Source organism: Ptiloglossa arizonensis, chromosome 11 (assembly GCF_051014685.1).
Source record: "Ptiloglossa arizonensis isolate GNS036 chromosome 11, iyPtiAriz1_principal, whole genome shotgun sequence".
NCBI lineage: Eukaryota > Metazoa > Arthropoda > Insecta > Hymenoptera > Colletidae > Ptiloglossa > Ptiloglossa arizonensis.
The window spans coordinates 15,165,681-15,190,725 of record NC_135058.1 but is presented as its reverse complement, the minus strand read 5'-3'; the positions used below and the strand labels follow the sequence as shown (position 1 = coordinate 15,190,725).

General features: G+C 42.4%; 1 protein-coding gene across 8 annotated transcripts in view; it reads right to left on the bottom strand.

Moving 5' to 3' along the window:
* Window positions 1–25,045, bottom strand: part of LOC143152868 (uncharacterized) — a 329,127-nt gene that overhangs the window by 129,796 nt on the left and 174,286 nt on the right. The gene's annotated exons all lie outside the window — the stretch shown is intronic.

Genomic DNA, 25,045 nt, shown 5'->3' with positions numbered 1-25,045 from the left:
CAACCCCTTCACGGGGGTGCATACAGAATCGACTGCGAGCCTTTGAACAGCACTTTGCGCGAGTCAGTCCCGTCAATTAGAGGGAACCGGGAAACCCCCGTCCCGCTAGGTTCTGTGAGCGGGTTTTTGCGATGTTCCGCCTTCGCTAGGCTGGCTTTTCCTTAACGAACCCCCTTGGCTTGCCATCGAACAACCGAAAGTCGGATATAAACGAACCTTGGCTCGTCTTCTCTTCGACAATTTATCGCCGACTACCGTTTCGAGCACCTACGACCGAAATAGTATCGCTGATTCGGTCTTTGACACATTTCTCACCGGACGCACCAACTTCTCCTGATTTTCTCGAAAAATTTCTAAACGACCCGCTGCTATTTTTACCCGCACGTGTTGAATCACAGACAGTCGAACGTAACGTTGAAACGAACATTCGGAAAACATTCTATCTGCCAAACGATGCGACTGGAGACTCTTGTCAAGTTTTTTTTAACAGGCGGTACAAAAATGCAAATTTTTAAATTTATCTCTCCAAACAGTAAGAAAGTTTCGATCACACGTATGTGAAAAGTTTCTGATTTCAAATTTATATTCTTCGTTTATAATCTTGTGCTTCGTTGTTTCAGTTACCAAGCTTTCGCTCGATTGTACAGTGATTAAGTGTTAATTAGGTGTCGAGTTAGCCCCTTCGTTAAAGGACGTTAAGAATAAGACACATTTAGGGCAGTAATGGCTTGTAAATAATGTTTTCGTCGAATTGAACGAGTGATTTGAAAGAATGTTGCACGTCTAAAGAGAACGTCGAGAAAAGAGATCAGTCGAATATTGATGATAAGTCTCGCGAGTTGGAAGTTGAGATATCACGTGCTTAGTGTCGAGTATTTAACGTTGAAAGTTGAGCGAATGTAGAGGTTCGAGAATCGACTACCGAGTATATCATTCTTTATGTATATTTAATTTCATCGGTAATTTCAGATTCATCGTCTTCGTTTCCGTGATTTATCACTTTGCTCCGCCATAAATAGTACTCGGTTCGTTCTCGTTTCGTAAAACCGTTAATAATTTATGAAACATCGATTCGGTGGATCTCGTGTTGGACAAGGTGTTATAAAAGCAGTCTGAAACGATTACGAAATCTTTCCGTGTTCCGCACGCGAGTCGATAACGCGTCCCTTGAACAGGTATTCAAAATGCAAACTCATTCAGGCGGGTTGAAAAAATCATAAATGGTCCGTACGTGTAACGATTACTTTGAAAAATTTCTCGATCATTACTTTCGCAATACCGTAGAAAATAACAACTAAAATACACGCACTGTACGTTAGTACATTAATCACCTTTTAGCTCGTACTCCGTAAAAACTGATTTCTGCTTTTTTCTTTTCTTTAAACCTCTCTTTCCGTTGTTACGGAAAATTGATAAATAAATCGCTACTTTGTACCTTGCACGCAAGGAGAAAATGTGAAAGAATTGCACGCAAAGTTCTCTATATATTCCAGATTTAATTTTTGCGTATAATTTTATATTTTATCTTCCAGACGATGATAAATATTCGTCTAGGTCTCCAACGAATTTTCAGGATCGAAGTTGTTGGAGTTGGAATTCTCGAATGGATCGTTACACGACTGTACGAAATGAAATTCCTTTCCAACGAATCGTGTCTCGCATAATTCAAAGACATCGGTATAGAAACGTTGACAATATCATTTTTCTCACCTCCATCCCGTTATTATTTTTTCGTTACGGTCGAAAGACGAAAAGGTTCGCTCATTTTCACTCGATTGTCTTCCATTTGTTCAATCTTCCCGGTTCTCGCAGGTGATACGCGCGGCTATTCGAGCGGAATTCGCGTCTCCCAAAAATAATCAGACGCCGATCTCTTTTGATGTTCGGCCAGCGAGAACTGGAACAACGAAGAAGAGAACAAAGAGGCCCATAAAACACGCCAGAATTCAACAATGGGCGTCGCCAACGATTAAAAACGTGCTCGACGTTGTAAACGAGGAGAAAGGATGGCGCAAGATCGAATGACCGTGTTATCCTGCAAAGTCATAAAAATCTACCGACACTGCGGACAAATTTCTGCACACTTTTTCACAAACGTCGTTGTCGGCTCGCGTTTTGCTGAAAAATCGTAAATATCGTCCCCGGGGCGTATCTGGTTTACGCGTACAGAGAACGACAAATTACGTACCGATGTCACGTAGATGGCTGTACAAAAGAATAAAAGAAAACAAATTTTTTTTATACCAAATACCGTGCCTAAGTGTTCGACGATTCAACGATTCAAGGGTTCGAGAATTTCAAGATTTAAACGGTCACGAATTCGAACATTCGAACGTGTTTATACGTTCACGAATTCGAACATTCGAACGTGTTTATACGTTCACGAATTCGAACATAATAATGTGTTCACACATTCACGAATTTGAACATTCGACCGTGTTTATACATTCAAAAATTCGAACGTGTTTATACGTTCACGAATTCGAGCGCTCGAACGTCTTTATACGTTCTCGAATTCGAACATTTGAACGTGTTTATACGTTCACGAATTCGAACATAAGAATGTGTTCACACATTCACGAATTCGAACATTCGAACGTGTTTATACGTTCACGAATTCCAGCGCTCGAACGTGTTTATACGCCCACGAATTCGAACGCTCGAACGTGTTCAAAAGCGAGCCTCGACAACGCTCGTAAATTCCGAACTATTGCAGATCAATTTCAATAATACGTTCCACCCTATTGTCTGCAGGAGCTTCGTTGTAATACAATCTCGATGATCGAGTTATCATTAGCCGGACGTAAAACATCGATCGTGCACCGCGGTTAATAAGTACGGTGCAATTGTCCGTAGAAGTTGATGTTGCGCGAAACGTACACATCGAGCCACTTATTTTACTCGAGTAACAACAATGTTTGCAGACGATCGGGGTGAGGGGTGGGGGGTGTTGGACTCCCGGTGCTTTCAACGAACACGATAGCCAGGGATTCTTCCTCGCGAGGGAAGCTACGAGTAAATTCTATTCACTTAGATACAAAACGGTTTTTTCTCCGGGACTTTATACCCCGTCGTTTGCGGAACGTGACAATGCGAGAGGAAGGAGCCGAAGGAATGTTTGCACGGGGAGATCTTTAGAACTCTGTCGTCGAGCGTTGAAATTTCATTCCGTCCGAGTGGATAGGGAAAGGAAATGCAGCAAGGTGTTCCGCCGGATGGAACGAGGCGTCCTCTTCCATCGGAAGTTTCCCGTAGATGAAAGAGAAACCGTAGAGGGACGGAGTTTCCGGACGGCTGTAACGCGTGGAGAAATATTGCGCGACTCCTCCTCGTGCAGTTGTTCCGGGGACGTTAGCGTAATCTCGCATTGTTTCGAAAGAAAAATTACACGGGAGGCGCTTTAACGAGTCACCTTGTCTTTTTTTTTTTCCCCCGTAGTTGGAATTTTCACGCTCTAGCTTTCGCACAATCTTAACCTACCCGGATCATTTCCTCTTGCGAAATACAAAACGACCGAGTGGTCGTTTCTTTTCCTTGAAAAATGTGCATTGTGGATGCTCGTCAAGTTGGTAATTTTCTCTACGGTTTATCAGAGCCGTAAACGCGAAGTTTACTCAAACGTAATTTTCTTTTACTTCGAAGATGCGCGTTGTGGATGCTCGTGAAATTATTAACGATACACCGTGTCACGGGAACGCTCAGCGATCGAATTTAAATTATCTGTACCTTTCCTAGCTGTATTCAATCGTTTATAAATTTAAGAAATGTAACTTCAAATAGTCGCGCAACCAAATACACCTAATCCTGATCTATATCTTACCCAATTCTATCAAACTTCCGCAATAAGCTACACTGTCGACTGCGCCTTTGAATTCCCACGTGTTGTTACCAGTGCGTAAATTCAACTGTTTAAAAAACAACGTTCAACGATCGGAATGTTTACGTCGTTCGTAGGGGGGCCACGCGACAATAGATGCGTCAAAGGAAAAGTTTACACATTGTGCCAAACAAAGGTGCGGTGATTACTGTACATTCGCTAGAACGGTTCCGTCCATTCACCGTGTGATTGAACAATTCACGCGCTGAATATTTGCCTCATTTGGAATTTAATTCCTTTGTTCTTCGCTAATATTACAGTGTCGAATTTCTTCGGTAACCCGTGCCCGTTGCAGCGATGCTTCAAACGGCGCCGGAAGTGCCTCGAGCTCTCTTTGAAAATTATGCAAAAGCGCTTTTCAACCGCGCCGAATGAGCTTTCCTCGTCGAACACGTTCGATCCCGAACGCGAAGCGGACGAATTCAAAATGCACCGGATTGTTTCTTCTTTGTTCGGTCAGTGGAGCCAGCCAGGGCGACCCGGTTTCCAGACAATAGCGGGGACGTTTTTACGCTGATGTCATTGAAAATTTATCGAGCGCCCCTGCAAAACGCTCGATTCATGCGAGCACGTGGAACCTCTGAAAGGGAAGAGACATCTCCACTGGCCTTTTCGTGCCGATACTCGGCCGCAAATTGACGGGGATGTCGACCTCTTCCGACTTATACGGTGTGTCTCGATTCAAACCGATCGCTTAATTATATTCTCCATCTTTTTACGATACCAGAGAATCGAATTGAAAAATTCCCGAGTGAGATTCGCTCCTTTGTAAAATAAAACGATAAATTGGTTTCTAGAGTCTCGAGAACCTTGCGCTACGAAATGAAATTTCATATAAAGGGTGTATTTATATTTGTAGAACGCTCAAAGTATTATATTCTAATTGTTATATTACACGTATGAATTACAAATTTCGTTTTATCAATGATTTCACGTTAGCTTGCAAAATGCGAATTATGGAGGTTTGAAAACTATCTTGAAAATTCGAGAGTTTAATAAACTCCATTTAACATCGGTTTGTAAGAAAATTCGTTATCCTGTTGTTCAATAGAAAGTAACGATATTACATTCCCCCGGTGTAAATTGACTCGAGCCGTCCTAACGAACGCTTAATTAATATTTAATTAAGGAGGTACAAAGACTAGATTCTCCTCTCCTTTCTTCTTTTTCCCCGGAGTTCCCAGATCAAAAGAATTACCTTTCAACCGTTATCTCTATTCTACCAATAAACCACTCGCACCGCGAAAAGTTTCTAGTGCGAGAAATTCCCTTTCGCGTTCGATTCACGCGTCTTTTTCGTCCGATAAAGAAATTCTCGGCACGCGAGAACCGTGACGTAATAACATCGTTGATACGCGAGAATTTGTTACAATTACGCTGCCCGACAGGATTTTCACCTTACGATGACCAGTGGGTGAATACTCGCGGAGTTACACTTCCCAAACGAGAATGTATACAGTGAATCGAATTGCCGTATCGTTCCCAGTTGTCGAAAAACAGGCAGAAAAAGTTTCAGTTCGTCGATTCAACATCGCGCTCGAAAGGTAAAGTTTCGAATTTCGTGTTTCAAACTCCAATGTTGGCCAGCTCGAGTGACGGGGTCGCATTTAAGGAAGATCGTTGCGATCCGATCGGTCCCGCGATTAATTAACGTGGCCGACTTACAATTAGGGATAATATACGATACAACGGTCGTTAAATGGAGTTTCGATGTTCCGTGGGCAGGAAAATGCACCATCTCGGTATAATTTATGGCATCGCACGCGTCCTCGTGGAATATGAGAGCAATATTTGCATGGACTGTAATCGAACCGATACGCGGTGCACGGTGCAACCAGGTGCAAGTTGTTCAACGTGCGAGAACTTCCACGGAAGGTGTTAATAAAAAGTGTCGAATGGAAATAGTGGAATCGATTATAACCCATCTAAACGGTGAAATTTACAGCCTGTTTCTAACCGAAAAGTAATTAGAGACTGCGACTTTTTCGTTCCATTTTCGATGGTTCGGATTGCGTAGGTTGTGCGGTGCAATTTCTCGTATTCGCCGTCAGTTGGCTATTCAACCGATTCTATTGTGTACACCTGTACATATGTACGTTAGATTTACGGAAAAATTCTATCGTTTAATTACGTTCACTTTTTCCCACAATGGAGTGTAGAAAAAAAATGGTTAACGTAGAACAATTGGAATAACTTAAATATACTTTTTCTATTTAATCGTTGGAATTTAACGGTTACAAACATTTTTTATCATTTTGAATCTTTCACCCATCGCGAGTATAAAAATTTTCTTGTATCATTAGGAGCACGTCTTCCAAACGGTTTGGAAACTACTGCTTCGCTGTTAATTTTTAAAATTTTGTCGACATTTCCTCGGGCAGCGTCCTTTAATTGAAAATATTCGGAGAGGGAGTTCTCGATTTCTTCGTAAACGTAGAAATTTTTTATCGTTTGAAGCAACGACTCAAAAAATAGACGAAATATAGACGGTGCAAAGTCAAGAGAATACGGTGGATGATCAATCACTGCCCAACTCGAATCAAGAAGTCTTTTTTTTATAGTTGTTGCTGCATGTGGTCGGGCGTGGACATGACAGAAAACAATTCCTCTTCTGTCGAACGAGGGCAGTTCTTTTATCATTAAAACCGATGGTTAATTTCGACAATACCTTTTAACAGTTCTTTTAAACGTTCGTAATAAATTGGGTCACTTCTATTCCATTATTTCAATATTAGGATTAAGTTTTATAACAGAAATTAATACCGAATCTCGACAATTGCTATCATATAATTAACATCGTTCCGTTCCCAGTGTAATAAAGCTAATACTGTCGTTATTTAGCGCGAATAATAAAAGAATCAGATACAAAAAGAACGAATGAAGCGAATGTACCAAATGTGCACTCGCGCGGTACGCGCAGCGAATAAATTGTTCGTTACAGCGTATTAAAAAATTATTAAATTCGTTCGAAATTTCAATAAAATAACGGACAAAAGCCGATCTTTGATACGAACGTTCGTGCAGGAATTGTTTGTATCCCTGCTATCGAATGTGTCATCGTTTTCAAAGTACCTAAAAATTCAATAAAAAAAAAAGAGACAAATGATCGTATCAATTGTTGATTTCTAATTTCGTACAAATTTGAACCACGATATTCAGGAAGCTCTTTCCAAAAAAAAAAAAAAAAAAAAAAAAAACTGAAAGAGGGGGATACCTATCGGTTTTGAAATTATTTCTCGTCTCGTAGATATACCCCGTGTATTTTTACGAACAAGTTTTATCATAAAAAATTACTGCTCGGCAATACCGTATTCCAGGGGGGATGAGTTCCAGGCGGACGGTTGAATTTCCGGTAATGTCTCGGGATTCCCATATTCGACGCGTAAACCGCCTTCGAGTAGATTAGCCTCTCTTCTTCGATGCAGCTCGCCCCGCTTTCAAGTTCCCCGCGCCTCGTATCGACCTATCGTCCTTTATCAGCGGTGGCTCCGATGTTCAAGTTTTGCATAAATAGCGGTTACCTCCGAGGCGGTGTTTCATTTTGCTTTCTTTCCGCAAACTTTGAGAATTTAATACCCTGCTCGATCGAAGAGGTTAGCAACAAATACCGCGATACGCAAGACGGAGTGTTCAAGTAGAAGGTATTTAAATTAATTTCAACTCTTCGGGGACGAATTGTTTCGTTCGAAAAAATTCGAGGATCTCCGACCGATATTTATTCGCGGTATCTATCGATCTTGCGACTACGTTACCAGGTTTTACGATCGAGAGATTCCATTGTGAATATTTATTCGGAGTTTCGATAGTTACGTCCGTACTATCATATTGAAAATTAAACGTAGGAAGTTTCAAGGGGTATTCGTTAAACGAGCATCTTGATTTAAAAGTCCCGGAATAAACGCTATACCGTTTCCAAAGGCATAATAGGTTGCTCGATAAGTTTCGTCGTTTTATTTTTCTAAAGATAGAAAATCGTTCAAAGTCGAAGTGTCATAGTATTCTTCTACAATGGAAAAGACGATAAAACTTATCGAACAACCTAGTATACACCATTCCCTCTTTGCGGTCACAAACAGGACCTTGTTCTCCGACACAACACAACCGCCCTCTTGCTAGATTTTCTAAACAATATTCCCTTACGTCCACTAATTACTGCAAGTTGCCGAGGCATCGTTCAGCGTACAAGGATAACTCGTGTCAAAGACCCGTTCAGCCCTTGACCCAGCTATTAACCTCGGAGAGGGAAATAGCGTGGAGGTATTAACCTTCGAAACACGCTCAAAATGCGTGGCGGGTAACAGGTAAATAGGATAGCTGGTAGCAGGCGTTTGTCAGCAAGTTTACCGCCACGCGGTCCCCTCCTGATCTACGACAGCTTTCACGTGTAGCGTAAGAATCGATAAGTCGGGTGAAATTTTTTCTTCCCTCGGGACACGTCCAAGGTGATCCAACGAGCCGAGAGCGTCTCTTTTGAATGCAGAGTGGGCCAACGGTATATCAGATGGAAGCTCGGGGTTCGAGAGGAATCGATTTACCGTACCCGGAGTACTTTGTTCGCGAAGGCTGCGGCCACGGTACTCATTCGATAAAGCGGTGTAACGATCCACCGGCAGTGCGAGGCAACAATGTCGCGTCGCCGGCAAGATTTAGATACCGGGGCGCAGCCGCGTCGCTGAGCACACGTGAAACTGGTAACGCGTGCTACGCTGAGAATGGAAACCCAACGAACGAGAATTGCCGCCAGGGTAAACGTAGGACTTTCGAAATGGAATTACACGACACGCGGAACAGACACTCGGATCGTAGTTCGTTTCTTCCCTCGCGATGGCCGAGTTCCTTCCTGCCGGCCCGAGTCCTCCAATTTTCCTGCTGGCTTATCGACGTGCTCGCTGCTGGTAAATGAACCGAGAAATAGCAAAACGGGAACAATTCGAACGGAAACTTCCGAACCGAGTACAAGATATCGAGAACTCACCGAATCTACGTTTATCATATCGATGACCGTCTGGAGAGAACCTGGAAACTGGTCGACTTGGGAAGAACGATCGCAGCGATACATAGGGAAAGTTTTGCGACGGTTGTTGACTTTCCCTCTTCGTCGAAGTCGACACCTTGATGGGTACGAGAAACGAAGAAACGGTGGACCAACGTACTCGTGGAGTTTTACACTGTTTATAACGGTGCTTGTATCGTTCAGTGAGGTTAAAGGACGAGATATATGCGTTAGAGTATAGATGAACTAAATCTGGATAATAAAATCTCGGTTGTCCACGATGAAAGTAGTTCCAGAGTCGACCGAGGAGACGACCAATTATCAATGAAGAGTTCAACGAGGATTCGATACGTACGCTAAACTGGATCGCAAAGGGAATAATTACACCGCTTATCAATTAGGGAGCCTGTCCCCGGTATCCACTCGAGTAAACGCGCTGTTCGCGAATGACCTGGGCGTAAAAAAGGGAAGACTCCTCAAAGTGTGGTAAAGGGGGTCCTGGATAATGGCTCTCGATGAAGAGGCGATTTGTGTTATCTTTTACCCTTGGTTCGGGACGTTGCTTCTTTCCCAGAGGCTTTGTCTTATATTACTTGCCTAACGCGAAGGGGAAAGTCCATTCAGGTTTGGATCTATTAGTAACTTACTTGTCGGTAAGACCACCTAAATGTCGTTATATAAGACACGGGAGATTCTAAGTTTCAAGGTAAAGGTTTTCTCCGTAGGAACAAATGCCTAGATTAAATCTGGAATATTTAAACGGTAAAGGAGAGGTGTGTTTCTTATCCGAATCTACTATTAGATTCCTTCATAAGTTACCTACTAGGTTCTACGTCGAATACAATGAGATTTCCAGATTATTTAACGGCGAAAGAAATTTCTAACCTACCTCTAAATTTATTCGCAGAGCTATCAGTTTCTGGATCAAAATCATCGAGTATTAGGATAAAGGATCACGCGCAGTCAGTGCCCAGCTTCGTATTATTTCAAGTTAAACGGTGGTGCATTATGCTGGCGGAGAAACTTGTCGTCGAAGTCGTCGAGTTTGAAAAATCATTCTCCGGTTCATCCTCGGCGATGGGACAAGTGTCGATATTCTCGAGGCGACGAGAACTCGCGCAAAAACCGACGACACCGAGGAACCCGATGTCTGGCGATGCAAAGTGCATCGTTGCACGTAACCTCGTTGCACGTACGCGTCGTTCGAAGGTTTTAATATTCTCCGAAAATATCAACGGGCAACGCAATAACCGTAAAAGTAGCTTCAGAAGCGCTTCTGGTCGGCAATTCCCCCGGTGGAAATTAGACCGCTCTTCGGGTGTATTATTGAGATTAGAATTTCCATTTCCATTCGGCCGCTCGGGGCGATTAAACGTTAATGCGAACTTTTTGCCAGGGCTGGACGCGATAATGTTATTGCCCACCGTTGCGTGACTTTTTAGACGGCGTTCGAAACAATTAGGTGATCGTATCTAGTCACGATGGAGTTAACGCTGCTAGGCCTGGGTGAATCCCAGTCACCGGTTAACAACTTCCCCGAAGGGAACTTTTCGAACCGGCACCACCGTTTCGAATATTTTTCCATTATTTCATTTGACTCTTTCGCTCCGGGCCGTACCAGTTCAAACTATTTTCTTCCGTGAAGTTGGTACGCTATCGAATCCCTTGGAACAGGATGGGTCGATGTTAACCGAAGAACAAAAGTGGGCGGGGGAACGTACGTTGAACGGAGCGGTGTATCTCTTGCAACACGTGCTTCTGCTAACGACACCAACCTAACGCTATCTAGTTACCATGGTCAAAGTGTCGAAGTTCAAGTGCAGATGTGAAAATATCCAAGTATGATAAATTTAGGACACAAAGTTGAGACATACAGCAGTGTGTCTCTTGCAATACGTGTCTCTGCTAACGACACTAACGTAACAGTACCTAATACGATGGTCAAAGTGTCGAAGTTCGAGTGCAGATGTGAAAATATCCAAGTATGATAAATTTAGGACACAAAGTTGAGACATACAGCAGTGTGTCTCTTGCAATACGTGTCTCTGCTAAAGACACTAACGTAACAGTACCTAATACGATGGTCAAAGTGTCGAAGTTCGAGTGCAGATGTGAAAATATCCAAGTGTGATAAATTTAAGATACAAAGTTGAGAAAAAATGTTCAAATACTCGTGGAAAGCAACCTGCCAAGCTAGGTCAGATTTCCTCTGCTTCTCAAAACTCGTCCAATATTGTTTATAAAGGTCGAGTTCCCTTTTTAAAAGTAATCTTGCAGAGCTGCATAAATGAGGACAAGGGAAACCAGCCATGATTTCGGAACAGTTTCCTGGTTATACAACACTGACGAGCTCGATGCGTATACCCTGCGAGCGAGCTCTGCAGGGACATTGCACAATGAATCCCATGTTCGGGGAAATCGGCCCATAAATCAGAATCCCTTTTCCGTTGTTAGAGGGCTTACCATGCATCAATTACCATTGTTAACGGTACTACCGGGATAGCTAGCAGAGATAGCTGGCATTTTCCAGCCATACCCAAGTCCTTCGCGAAGAAAGAATACACTGGTAATGGTGTATAAAAAATATCACGTATATTTATATGAAAATGAGAATATTTTTTACAAGTACCTTCTATATTGAACCGTACTTTCTTTCAGAATAATCGTTCACTGCACCGTTTCCGAAGAGGACCAGAATAAAACGATCGAAAAATGACACTGGTCTTAATAACACTCGAATTTCGAAGATTAATGTCCCACTTTCTAGACTGGAACGTTTACAGTAACATAAGTCTTTTGTAACGTAAAACGTATGTATTTAATATTTCTTTGTTAACATATTTTCACACACTTGAGTATCCTCTCCCAAAGCACGCTAATATTCCCCTCACCTAGTGTACTTATCGAGTTACCGATCTGACTACAATTTTTAATGCCTCGAGACTATTCGATTAAACAACACGTGCCAAATATCCGACTTGCACAGGCTGTGCAACTTTACCAAGCTGCAAATTGGTTAGAATAAGCGATCTCCTAATTGTTTCGATTGGTTAACAGTCTTCCGTGTTCCCGTATGTAAACAGCATCCCTTTGGAAGGGATTTCCGATGTTTCGGCAACGTTGCAGCCAGTTTTACCACTAGTCCGAGAACGCAGCGACACACAATAGCCGTAATACCGGCGAGACGTCGGAAACGGTTCCCAAAAGGACACGGTTTGCTTCCGGAGACTGCAAACACCCTATTAACTGCAAATACTCGGTCCGTGAAAGTGTTGGATTCCGCGAAAGGGAATTGATAGCGCAAGGAAAAGGGAGTGGACCGTTCGACTTGTTGTCTACCTTTCGCTCTGTAATTTCAGTCTGTTCGGTAATTTAACAGTGACCGTTGTACACACGAACCATCAAGTACCTACGGTTTAACACTGATGGTAAGAAAGTGTTTGACATCGTCGGCAACTTTGTGCCGGTTGAAAATCCGTCTAACACGAGAATCCGTGCTAATGTGGCTTTGTTGCTGACTGGATATACTCTAACTGTTGAACCTAGAGTATCACTTGATATCACGTGATATCACTTGAGTATCAATATAATCTTTTCGCGTTTGTATCTGTTTCATACATTTCTGGCAATTATGGTAAATACTACGGAGTTGCAAGTTCTAGAGTTTTTATTTCAGGAAAATAACGATTGTAAATAGCAGGAGACTATCGGATGACACACTTTGGAGCTGCGACGCTAATCTCTGGAAGAAATTGCGAATCGGATTGGGTCGGACGATTTAGCCAGTCCGCGAAGATCTGCGACTAAGCAAAAATTACCGGAGACTGTTCACATTCCCCTTGTTCGCGGTACTACATTCCCCCTTAATCCGGGAATCATCTTTCCAGCTCACGGCTACATTAATGAACCTGAAAAAGTACTCCAGAGTTAAGTAATGGCCATCGTTTGCGGGCAATGCAAGCAAAATCTGGAGTCTCGCAGAGTTCGCATTTAGACCTACGACTATTCATCCTATTTATAAATGGTACGTAAGCTTGTTTCCTGATAATTAACGCGCGTGTTTTTCACGGGTAACGTCACACCCTTTAAAGATCAATGTCTACTTGGACGCCACTTAACTCCTGACTTTCTAATAATATTACAACCTGCCCAGTACTAATCTACGAATGTCTTCTACCTATCTAACCGTTCTCATTCTCGCGAATACCGTGTCACTTGTGCCCCACGAATCATTTATTTTCGTTCTCTTTTTATTACCAGAAAAATCAACGAAAATTCACCCGCAAGTAAATACTTGGACGACCAAGAGTACGATCTGAATTCTTCGTGATAGAAGTTTGATCGAAAGTGTTTCTCCGATACTGTACGTACCCCATTCGTTGCGTCTTTCCGAAGAATTCGAAATGCTTCGGAACAGTTAAACAGAAAACGTCCGCCGTTTATTCTCGTCGTTCTTTTCTTTTTTTTGTTTCTTTTATTGCCAGCGAAACCAACGAGAATTCAACCGTCGGGGGTTGAAAGTGCTCCGGTGACGAACGCGAGAGAGGAAACGAAATTAAAAGAAGCTTTAACGCGGCGCGTATCGATAGAATATAAACGGGAAGTATCGAATTTATTTGGCCCGTTGTCGATTTCCTGGTGAGCACGCGCGCGACCGACGTGCGCCCGTAAACTGTATCGGGCTATCGCACTTTATCAATCGTGGCGCAAGGCAGCAGGCTGCACGCCGAACGAACAAACGAGCAGGGTCGTGCGGAAGGTCAGTCCGGTTTCGAGGGGAAATCGATCGATCGACTCGGACGATTTTCCGGCCGAGAGTAACGGGACGCATCTACCGTACCGCGCTTCGACGTCGCTACGCCAATGACGCGACGCAGCGATGCATTCTGACCAGTGGTTCGCGCGTCTGGCCCACTCGTTTCTTTCTTTTTTTTTCTTTTTTCTTTTTTCTTTTTTTTTTTTTTTCGTTGCGAATTTCCGAGCAATTTGATCGCGGAGAGGTTTCGAGCGAGTTCCACGGTGGCACGCGGTGGAAATCGTCGCCGTGCCGATCTGAGAATTACGATTTTCACCGAGTACCCTCGATGGTAAACCTTTCAACGATAGGTTGTCTACGAAGAGGTAATTTTGTACGTAGATTTCTGACAACCACTGATTCTATTCGAACGTGTTTTTCACGTTCGAGGTTCTTTCGGGCGAAAGAGCGATTGAATATTGCACGCTTTCGAATATCGATACAGAAATTATCATTCCGCGGGAAGTTTCTATTTGTGTGAAATTATTTCTGGAATAGCCGATCGACCGGATCTATTTGAATAGTTCATCGAAACTGTTAATTGGAAACGAGGTTATTCGACGATTGTGGAAATATTATGGATAAAATTGTTACTCCGAAGAGAAAAGTGCCATTGCGGAAATAATTATATTTTATATATTTTTGCCGTGCAAATCAATACTTCTAACTTTGCTCCGATTCTCTCATTACTTGAAAGTTTGAATTCAATTTGCGCCTTGATTCCGTTCGTTTAAATTTCAATATTTTAGGATATTGGGCGTTTCGGGCAACTGAAATGCATTATTCGTTACGGGAAAAAGAACGGAATACAACCTGTACAAAATTGTGCAGCTCAACGAAACGTGATCGTTTAAAAAAGCTAACAAATACAGTGTACTTCGATAAGAAGTCGATAATAATCAAATTAAAAATCTCCTTCGTTGCTTTGGATTAAAAATTATCTCCTTTAACATTTTTCATTCTTTTATTTTATTTGTATTATGTATCCTGTATTTTAAAATAAAGGTTCCTTCCATTAATAATAATAATAATAATAATTGCACACGCACTGCGCCGAAATATCAACGACACAGAATATGAAAGATAACGAGTACGATAAATCTTCTTTACTCTCTTTTGTATTTTATTTTATTTTTCACTCTCTCTATTTATATCTTATATCGTGTATTTTAAAATAAAGGTTCCTTTCGTTAACAATAATAATAATTGCACACACGCTGCGCCGAAATATCAACGACACAGAATATGGACGATAAATCTTCTTTACTCTCTTTTGTATTTTATTTTATTTTTCACTCTCTCTATTTGTATCTTATATCGTGTACTTTAAAATAAAGGTTCTTTCCATTAATAATAATAATAATAATAATTGCACACGCACTGCGCCGAAATATCGACGACACAGAATATGGACGATAAATCTTCTTTACTCTCTTTTGTATTTTATTTTATTTTTCACTCTCTCTATTTGTATCTTATATCGTGTACTTTAAAATAAAGGTTCTTTCCATTAATAATAATAATAATAATAATTGCACACGCACTGCGCCGAAATATCGACGACACAGAATATGGACGATAAATCTTCTTTACTCTCTTTTGTATTTTATTTTATTTTTCACTCTCTCTATTTGTATCTTATATCGCGTATTTTAAAATAAAGGTTCCTTTCGTTAACAATAATAATAATTGCACACACACTGCGCAGAGATATCAACGACACAGAATATGGACGATAACAAGGACGATAAATCTTCTTTACTCTCTTTTGTATTTTATTTTATTTTTCACTCTCTCTATTTGTATCTTATATCGCGTATTTGAAAATAAAGGTTCCTTTCGTTAACAATAATAATAACGGTACACGCGGCGCGGCGCGTCGAAATATCGCCGACACGTAGCACGAACGATAACGAGGAACAACGCGAGGCGGGTGGTGTGCAACCGATCGAACCGACCGATGGAAGTTCATGAAATGCGTCGGGACGCGGTAATAGTTTTCCTCGTTTCAGGCGAGCGGAAGTGAGCGGAATCCGAGGGGCGTACGGGTCGACCGCAGTTTCGATCGGTCCGGCAGGACGCGACGTTCCTTCCCAATTTGGACGGTTCGTGCTTTCCATTAAGCGGGTTTCTTGCTCGAGGGTGGTATTTACGCGACGTTAAGCCAACGTACTCTAATGAACTCGACGGAATTCGCGCCGCGTTCCACGGCAACGCGGAACGACGAAACCGATCCGCGAAATATGGATGCAAATGAGAACGCCTCGACCGACCGGATCGATCGTTACCTCTTTTATCCCGGAAACTCGCAACCCGACACTCGGAGCTCCCTTGCAAACTCGTGTTGGGTCCAAGCTTCTTTCTTCGTTTTACCTTTTTCTTTTTTTTTTTTTCTTCTTCTTCCGCGAACACAGTTCCCAATTTCGTTCGACAACGCGAGAAATGCCGAGTTTTTTAAGAATCGTTCCATTTCGACCGAACCTGGTTCCATTTTAACAGAATCATCCAGGTTCATTGAGAGATTAAAGATTATCTTTAACCTATCTTTTGCAATTTTTAATTTTTCTAACGTTTATGATAAATCTTGAAGAGAATTTAATTCTATAAATAAGAGTCGAAGAAACTTTTCCGTTGTTTTCTTTGAAGAAAGGAATCAAAGTATTGTTTCTTACGCGTGTAGAGTTTCTTCTTGGGACAGTATCGCAATCTTCTTCGTTAATTTGTACTTGTAGGCTAAAGAAGAATGGGCCTTGGAAAGTAAATAGAGACCTACCGTAAAGCCTACAAACGGGTAGCGCTAAACGAGAAGTAGGTGAAATAAATCTACCTTTATCGACAAGCGGACTAGACCCAAGGAGGTAAATCTATCCGTTCGGTCAGGTACTCGTTGGTGAGGCCTGTGGATGGATTTTATCGCGACTAAGATCCAATCTTGGCCAACCCCGATATTCCCATCGAACAAACACCGTATCGTGGACACGACACTTATTTACAAATTCGACACAGTTTCGTCCCGCTGTCCGAACATCCTGTAACTTTTTCAATTTAATATTTCTTCGAGATCGCTCGAACGTAACGAATCGTTCCACTCGAACCATCGCCGTATCGTCTTCCTTATGTAAAACTGTATCGATCGCGCCCGCGGGTTGCCGAATAATCGTTAACAAATCCTTTGACTCTTTTCGATGCTTCGCTCGTTCGAAAGATCTCTGCGTTCGTAGTGCTTCGAATTAGGTAAATACCTCGTTACACAATTGGATGAACGCTCGCCTTGGAAATACTTCTTTGATCTTGTTAATGCGAACCAAAGGTTCTGGACTCGTAAATCGAACGATCAGAGAAGTTGAACAAATAACGAGTAAATTACCACTCGTTCGAATTAAATTTAACGGTTACTTTGTAAAAAGATGAATCGTTGAGGCGTATTAAAATTCAAACACCGATCGGTATTCGAATTACTCGCGGCGAATCGAAAGAACGAAATAACGAACCGGGTGGAAATTAATTCGATCGGGCGAATAATGTTAATCGCGCTGCAACCGGATTTTCTCCACTTTTATTCTTCAACAGGTTGTTTCCCTTTAACGCGTTACCCGTGTCTTTTGGAATATGGGTTAATCTCGGCGTAACCTAATTAGTTTTGATGGTCTTTCCGCTGTAATAGAGGTTCCTTTTCCAATTGCTGGAGCGCGTAAAATTATTATCGTTCGGACGAGAATTTTCATTTCCGCTACGGTAGCCGGACGAAATTGAAGAGAATTCTAACAACGTGTCGTGTTCATGTCCCTACAGAATTTCAACGCCGCGGAAAACTGTAATTCGATAAAATGCAGCTAATCGTCCAACCAATTTTTCCCCGGAGACTCCAAAGTGTCGTGTCATTGGAACGTTCAAACAGTTTTCTTATTGTAATTGTACTCTCGGTACCGCGGAGAGTACAAAAGTCGAATGGAGTGTTTCCAAATTATTCTCTTACCATTTTTTAAACTTGTATTTAACTCACTACCAATGTGTACGAATCTGAGACGAGTATGCATTTCCATTTAAAGAAAGGATGCAATTCTTAATAACACGCAGATGCAATTCTTGTACACGCACTGTTGAATTTGAAAAAAAAATGTAAATAAAGTCATCGACGAGCCTGGATTCAATTAGCGGTTTAAAGTTTAATCCTATATGTTTCCAATAGAATTCTCTCATCGTCTCTAGAAACAAATCGATAATCGATTCAACTTCCAAGTCTCGAAAGCAACGAGGAAGTTATATCCAAGATCCACGTTGTAAATTCTACAGCGATTACAAATATCTACTTCCAGGTTCGAGTATACGGACGATGGAACGGTTCGATTCGCTAAAAATTCATTAAACGTCGGGTCGAATAATTCAAGCCGCTCGAGTGCATTGTAAAGTTCTCTCGACAGGACGATTACAACGTTTTGACGCGGTGATATCGATCTCGAAGAATTACGATCGAGCGGGAACGCACAGGAATCACTGATTTACGCTGTTTACTTGGCCGCTTACATAATTGCTGGTATTCATTACCGGGAACGTTCGCGGCATACCAAATTGTTACCGAATGCATCGTCAGCGCGGACCAAATGGATAGGAAAATATACGAGCACCGCGGAATAGTCGCGTTCGGTTTCTACCGGACAACGAACGTTATCGTTAACAACCGGCTTGTACCTCGTTGAGAATTGTGATGGGAACCCGCGAGAAATTTACGAGTGAACCGCGAACGCGATCTTATTGCGCGACAGGGAGTACAGATTGCTCGAATTGCGCGTACCAATTCACCGATCGGAGAAACGAGATTGTTCAACGACTCTTTCTTAACCCACTTCTGACTCCGTCGCGATCGAGTGCACTGTTCAGTACGAACGATTTAAAACCGTGGACATTTCAAAGGACGATTTTAAGGGCGGCTCGATTACCGAGTAACGGTCCTTCTCGGGACACGGTATCGTAAAACATTAATCGTAGCAAAAAAATTAATAAAATCGTCCCGTTTGGAATTATTGTACTTTTTTGGAGAATTTTAATTTACAAGGGGTGGTTTCGATTAATAGAAATGCTTATACTTGGTCGATGTTTTATGCAAGTAGAAAAGAGATTGTTTTACGATAAATATATTTGTAATTCGTGTATATACGTATACTATAATGTAATTATAGGACACGTACTATATTAGACGTATACTATAATTGATAATCTCGATCGATGGGTTTGTTTCTAAAATGATCTAAACTACCGTAACATCGAAAGCATGAAGTTAGAATCGCGCGATACGACAACAATGACGATAAATCTCACGAGTCGATATCAGTTTGAATTTATGTCCGCGTCAAACCCAATAGTTCGTCTCCGAGGAGATTAAGAAAAGCACTGACAGGGTTCGACGTGGCTGACAAATAACCTTACGTCGTTCCGTCTAAACTTTGAGTTAGTTAGTTAAATTTTCCAGAGTAGAAAGAGAGATCGGTAACTCGCTTAAGACACCTAATAGAGATTACGAACCCCATTCGTCTTCACCGTGCCTCAACATTTGAACGCTCCTTCCATTTAGACTCGCATTATACGATGAGAAGGATTCTACCCATTGAGAACGAGTCAAATCTACCTGGCACAAAAGCCGAAGGAGTACGAGTCGACAGGTGATCCGTCTGATCAAGGATCGCCCTAAGTACCTCTTTAATGGCACCGAACCCTAAGGCTACCCAGAAACCACCCCTCGCTTCGTTGAAAGCAATCTGTTTGTCTTGAACGGAGAACGTGCTAGGTCCGAAGTTTCATTTTAATTTACCGAATATAACTATCCATTGCGAGTATACGTATAAGAAAATGGTCAAATATTTATATTCTTTTATCGAAAGCATATTTTCTCATTTATAATCTAGCATCTACTGTCCTTAAGGAGTATTTAAACGACAGCAGTATTTCGACATGATAGTCCTCTGATCGAAGACTCGTATAAGTTGACAAACTATGAACTGTCTCTGGTATTCAAATTAAATTTCGTAATACAATATTATATTATAAATACACCTATAGGTTTCTCCGTACGGTAGAATTCAATCAAGTTACGATCGTCCTTACGAAGCGTTATAATCACATCTAGAATTCCTTTTGTGGCCGTAATGCGCACGCATTACTCGGCGCACAATTTGGAAGCCATTGCGAGGCAATCGTTGCCCGGCCATAGTCACCGGCATTGTCCCTATCCGGCATCGTTTCTCATTCCTGATCGCGCTAATCTATCACTCCACGGAGCATTATCACCGCTACGACTGCCGGCCTGGTTATCGATAGCGTCCAGCGGAAGAACCTCGCCAACGTAGACCCTCAAGCGCTTCGTCATCGATTCGTCATCGATCTACGAATCTACATTGTTTGCTCTCACGAGAGTGCTCGGATTCGCCATGTGAACCGAGTTTACGATACCAACGCAACTTCTTTCCTCGCTTTGAGATTTAGAAGTTTCGCGTTGCTCTATCTTGGCATTTTTCAATTTTTACTCATTTTCGAGAGAACTTCGAACGTTAATTATGATTCGAAGGATTTGTTCAATGAGCGATACGAACGTAACTTCTTTGCTCGTTTTGAGATTTAGAAGTTTCACGTTGCTCTATCTTGGCATTTTTTAATTTTTAGTCATTTATAAGCAAGAGAACTTCAAATGTTAATTTTCTCTGTATCTCAATACGCGACAGATGTATCGTAATTATGGAAACGTTAACTTTGGGTACAGGATTCACGAAGTTATAGACCGATTTTCTAAATTGAGCAAAAGATCGAAAAGTTCTCATCGACTTTCCGTTTATCCTCGGTCATCTTTAATATTTGCTAAGAATACTCCGGAGGAGAAAGTCACAATTTAATTACTTCCCCGAAGCACTTCTGCGGAAGGAATTTTTTGTAACATCTGCACGAATCTTCGTGGAACAGGATGGAGAATAAAATTTAGGTAGAGCTCGCTACAGTTCCCTCTTTATACTCTCTATACGGTACAGTACTTTGTCTCTCTCTCTTGAATTCACCCTTCTCAACACTCAACCCTCCCACCACGCACTGGCGACCCTTGAGTGCACTCACTCTACACACACACAAAGGTACACACTCTTATAGTCAGCCCTCAGCCACTCTCCTATATTCCGCGAAAACCTTATTGTCTAAACATCTCGCTCGCACTTGGCACTCGAAAACCCCTCACTTCTACATTTGCAAGAACGGAAAGTGTTTTCAACTCTGAATTGTTTCTAACTTTCTCGAACTCGCGAACCCTGAAACGTGAACGTTCACCTTTGAACCTTGAATTCTAATACTCGAATCTTGTACTTTAAACTTCGACTCCCAAGTGTGCCTCGAAACTTGAGTTTCGAGCATTGAACTTTGAACCACGAACCGCGCACATTAAACTTTGAACCTAGAATTTTGTAAATTGAATCCTGCACATCGAACCTAAATCTTGAACCGAACCTAAACATTGACCGTTAACCGAGCATTGAATCGTGAAACACGAGCTTCGAATTCTATCTCAACTTTGAACTTTCGATGCCCAATTTCGAATTTCAAGTCTCGAACCTTCGGTTCTGATCTCCGCAGCGTGAACGTTGACCTTTGAACCCGAGAACTAGTACTCGCGCCGCGAGCCTCGAACATTTAAACTTGCGATTTCTCGATCGCTCGAATCCAAGGAACGTTATCTTCCAAAAATGTTCCGTATTCGCGAACGTTTCTCGGACGAGATTCTCGCGATCCAGTGTTCTTCGTGTTCCAACGGTGGCTCGACGGCGTACGAAGAGAAGCGATCATCGACAGGAGGGACGCGAGAAAAAAAGGTAAAGTAAGAGGAGACGGTGAAGAAAACGCGATCGATCCGCGGTCGCATCTTACATAATCGAGATCGGTACGGTGTGTCTTAACTCGCGCGGGAAATTAGGTCGGCGCTATGCGCCACGATGCGCCACGGTTTCGCTGTTTAACGTAGTTCGGCACACACGCGGCCGTTTAAACTCGCAACTTCGGAGTTTCCGTGCATCGTGGTACGTGTAATGCACCGGAACACCGCGCGGAGGTGTTCCTTCGCGACGGTCCAAACCGTCCGGACGAGTTCCGTCTCGTTCGACTACTTTTCGAATTTCGTTCGGAGAGCTTCCCTTATTCCTATTTCTCCACGGTTACTCGTTTCTCGGACGATCGACTTCCTCGCTCTCATGAATAGTGAGCGAACCGAGAGCTGTTTTCCTATCGTCGATACGTTTACGTTGGGAACTAACCCTTATCGTTCCAATTGTTCGCGACTCTCGACCAGCTACTCCAACTTCTCGGTTTCTATTCCCTTTGTATTGTTTCAAGACAATCTTTCTTTCTTCGGTCGAAAAGTACCAAGTATTAGTAGATAAGTATTCGATAACGACACTTGACAAATTAATCACAATTGACTGCTGTGTGGTGCTTCTTGAAATATTCTATGAGATGAGATTCAGGTTTGCAGATTTTACTATTTGTTTTTTTTATCGTGTCGCCGGAAATGATAAGGAATTAGTTAATCGGTGGAGTGTCTAACAAGTACACTTTGAGTGGAACACTCGATATTAGCGGTGACGAGCACACTTGGAGTAGAACTCTGAATATCGACGGTGCCTAACAGGCACACTTGGAGCGATAAGGGTTAATACTCTTGTTTCGAACTATTCTAAGCGATGTATTCAAAGATTTGAAATTTTACCCGAAAGCGAAACGTAGAATTCACGTATAAAATTGAGGAAATTGTGTTCGAAAATAAAAAGATCGTGGAAATGTACACGAAAACTTTTTCAAAGATTGCATAATTCTTCGAATAACGGAATAATTACCCACGGATATTTTCTTCTTTCGCGATAAATGCAGCGCCAGTAATATTGACACGGTAAACGTCGACGCCGCGGCGCGAGATTGAAATTTCCAAATAACAAATTTCGGAAAAATATATACGATTTATCGGCTACGAATGTTTGCGCGGATGATGGATATTGCGTGCATTTGCTAGCTCCGACAATATTGCTACTGAATAACGGATGAACGTGGAAACGATGGAACGAGGTACTTTACATTCGGTACACGAACAGCCCGCTTGACCCCGAACTTTATATCAAAAGTATATGAAAAAAAAGAAGAGGATCGATAGTTCAGTGAAACAGATAGTAAGGTGGCACCGAGTAATTGAATGCGATCTTCTTTTCGAAAGTAGCGATAAAATATGTACGAAACGTTTCACAATCGAACAATTAGATTGCAGATTTTAAATAATTTACACGTTGCGGTAATATACAAATGGTTAAAAATGTGTGCAGAATAAAATAAAATAATAATATTAATATTCGACTTTACGGAGGATAAATGGTTCGCAATCGATATCGTTTCTCTCGTGTTGCGATTACTTGTATGCAATCTTTACAGCTCGGTGCAGTACTTGGTCGTGTTTCGCGAAGCAACCGAAGTAAGTGTGTACCCACGAGACGAAACATCGATCTAAAGTTGACTCTCTCTCTCTCTCTGTATTTCCCTCAGCCGTAAACGTTACAAAGGTGTTATTAAATATTCTTGCGAATAGGGCTCGGGGAAGCAAGCCCGCCTAAACAGGACTCATCTTTCGAGCACCCGCCTGTACACGATACGTGCGCGTAACGAGCCAAGGAGCTGGCTCGGAATAAACGACAAGGCGTTTCTCAAAGGCAACAAGGTTGCAGCTTCGCGATACGATCCTCCCGTGAAAATTTTCCCGTGATGCATTCGACTCAACGCGGCGTAGGGACCGGTTAGAAAGTAGGAACGGGGAACTATCGCGTGGAAAGAAGCACGAACGAAGGACGACAGCCATGAGAGCGGAAAAGAAGCTTTCTGTGAAAGCTCGAAAATATTTTTGCAGCCAGCTCGAAAGCTCGCGTAATCCACCCCCGGGACGGTTTCTTTCGCGCGAGTGCGCGCGTGTCGATAGCGCGGCTGCGTACACGAGGGCAATAATGCATTCGCGACTCATACAGGGAGGATATAACTCGATCGGTCTGTCGTTCCGCCGCTGCTCCCAGACTTTTTACGACCTCTTTCCACGAGGGTCTTTCGCGTAATGCTTCCCCCGACGTTTCGAAAGTCGCCGTGGAAATTTGTTGCTGACAGCCGGAGGGGTAACGTCGTCGCTCGTTCGCTGGGATTTGATAACCGTGGAACTTTTTAAGAGCCCAGAGACGACAGTTGCGAGAGAACGCGACGAAAGAGCGGGGAAAACTCGAACGGAGAATAAAGATTATTATCGAACGTTGCTGCCTCCGCGAAACAAATTGATAATCTTGCTTCGAGCGCTGCTCGAATAATACCACCGTGGGTCTTCAATGTGCGAAGCACGAGTAGAGAATTTTTATCGCGATTGGCCGAACTGAATCGAAAGAACGTCACTTCGCGCGAAAAGAAATCGAAACGTCCTTTACCGTTTTGCGATCCGAGGCGCCGTTATCGAGATATTAGCGGTTAAAGTTTACCGATGTGACTCCTCGTGTGCGCTACGTATACCGGTCAGTTGCTCGTGCAGCTCGTGAGACTCGCACGCGCAAAAACTTTACCCGCTTGTATCGCGATAACGAAGCCTCTAATCGCAAACTGGAAAAGGACTTTTCGATTTGTATTGCCACGAGGAATTGAATTTTAAGAAAAGGTACCAGATTTTTTGTCAACATCTCGTACACGTTCGTTATCGCGATGCAATTGAATTTCATTGCGCGTACGTTTCTAAATTCGCAAAACAAGCGTTTCTATTGCATTTTCCTTCAACCAGCGGGACTAATTTGTCGTGAGTGCAGTAGTAGATCGTGAACAAAATTACTGGTTTGCGATCTGTACCGTAACAAGTACGAATTCAACGCGAATCGAGAAGCCCTTTATTACTTTAACGAGCACTGCCATCAAGGACCCGACTTCCCAATTTGGAGCGCCATGTAAATTAAACGTGATCCGTGTCCGTGTTAAAGGAACGATGTGGAGGGTCTATGATATCGAATGTGTGCTATTTGAACCTACACACGATCAGAAATGGTGCTGGAATTGCGTAAGATAAGAAGATTACAACTGTTGACATTTGTAGGGTCAAATTATGTGCATTTTGAAGCAGCTGTAAAGCTGTACCAAGGGTAGTGGTACACGACGATTAGGCTTTCCAAAGCGCACTCTCCGTCGTCCTCGAAACGCAACTTTGGCTCGAAAGTAACGTTTGCAGTACCACACGTAGAATATTCCCTTCGTTATCTGCGATACCGAATGGAAAGATACTCCTTTCAATTTGTAACTCACTCCGCGGGATCAAGCTTCAATTTTCCTCGGGCAAACTCGCGATGTATCTCGCGACATT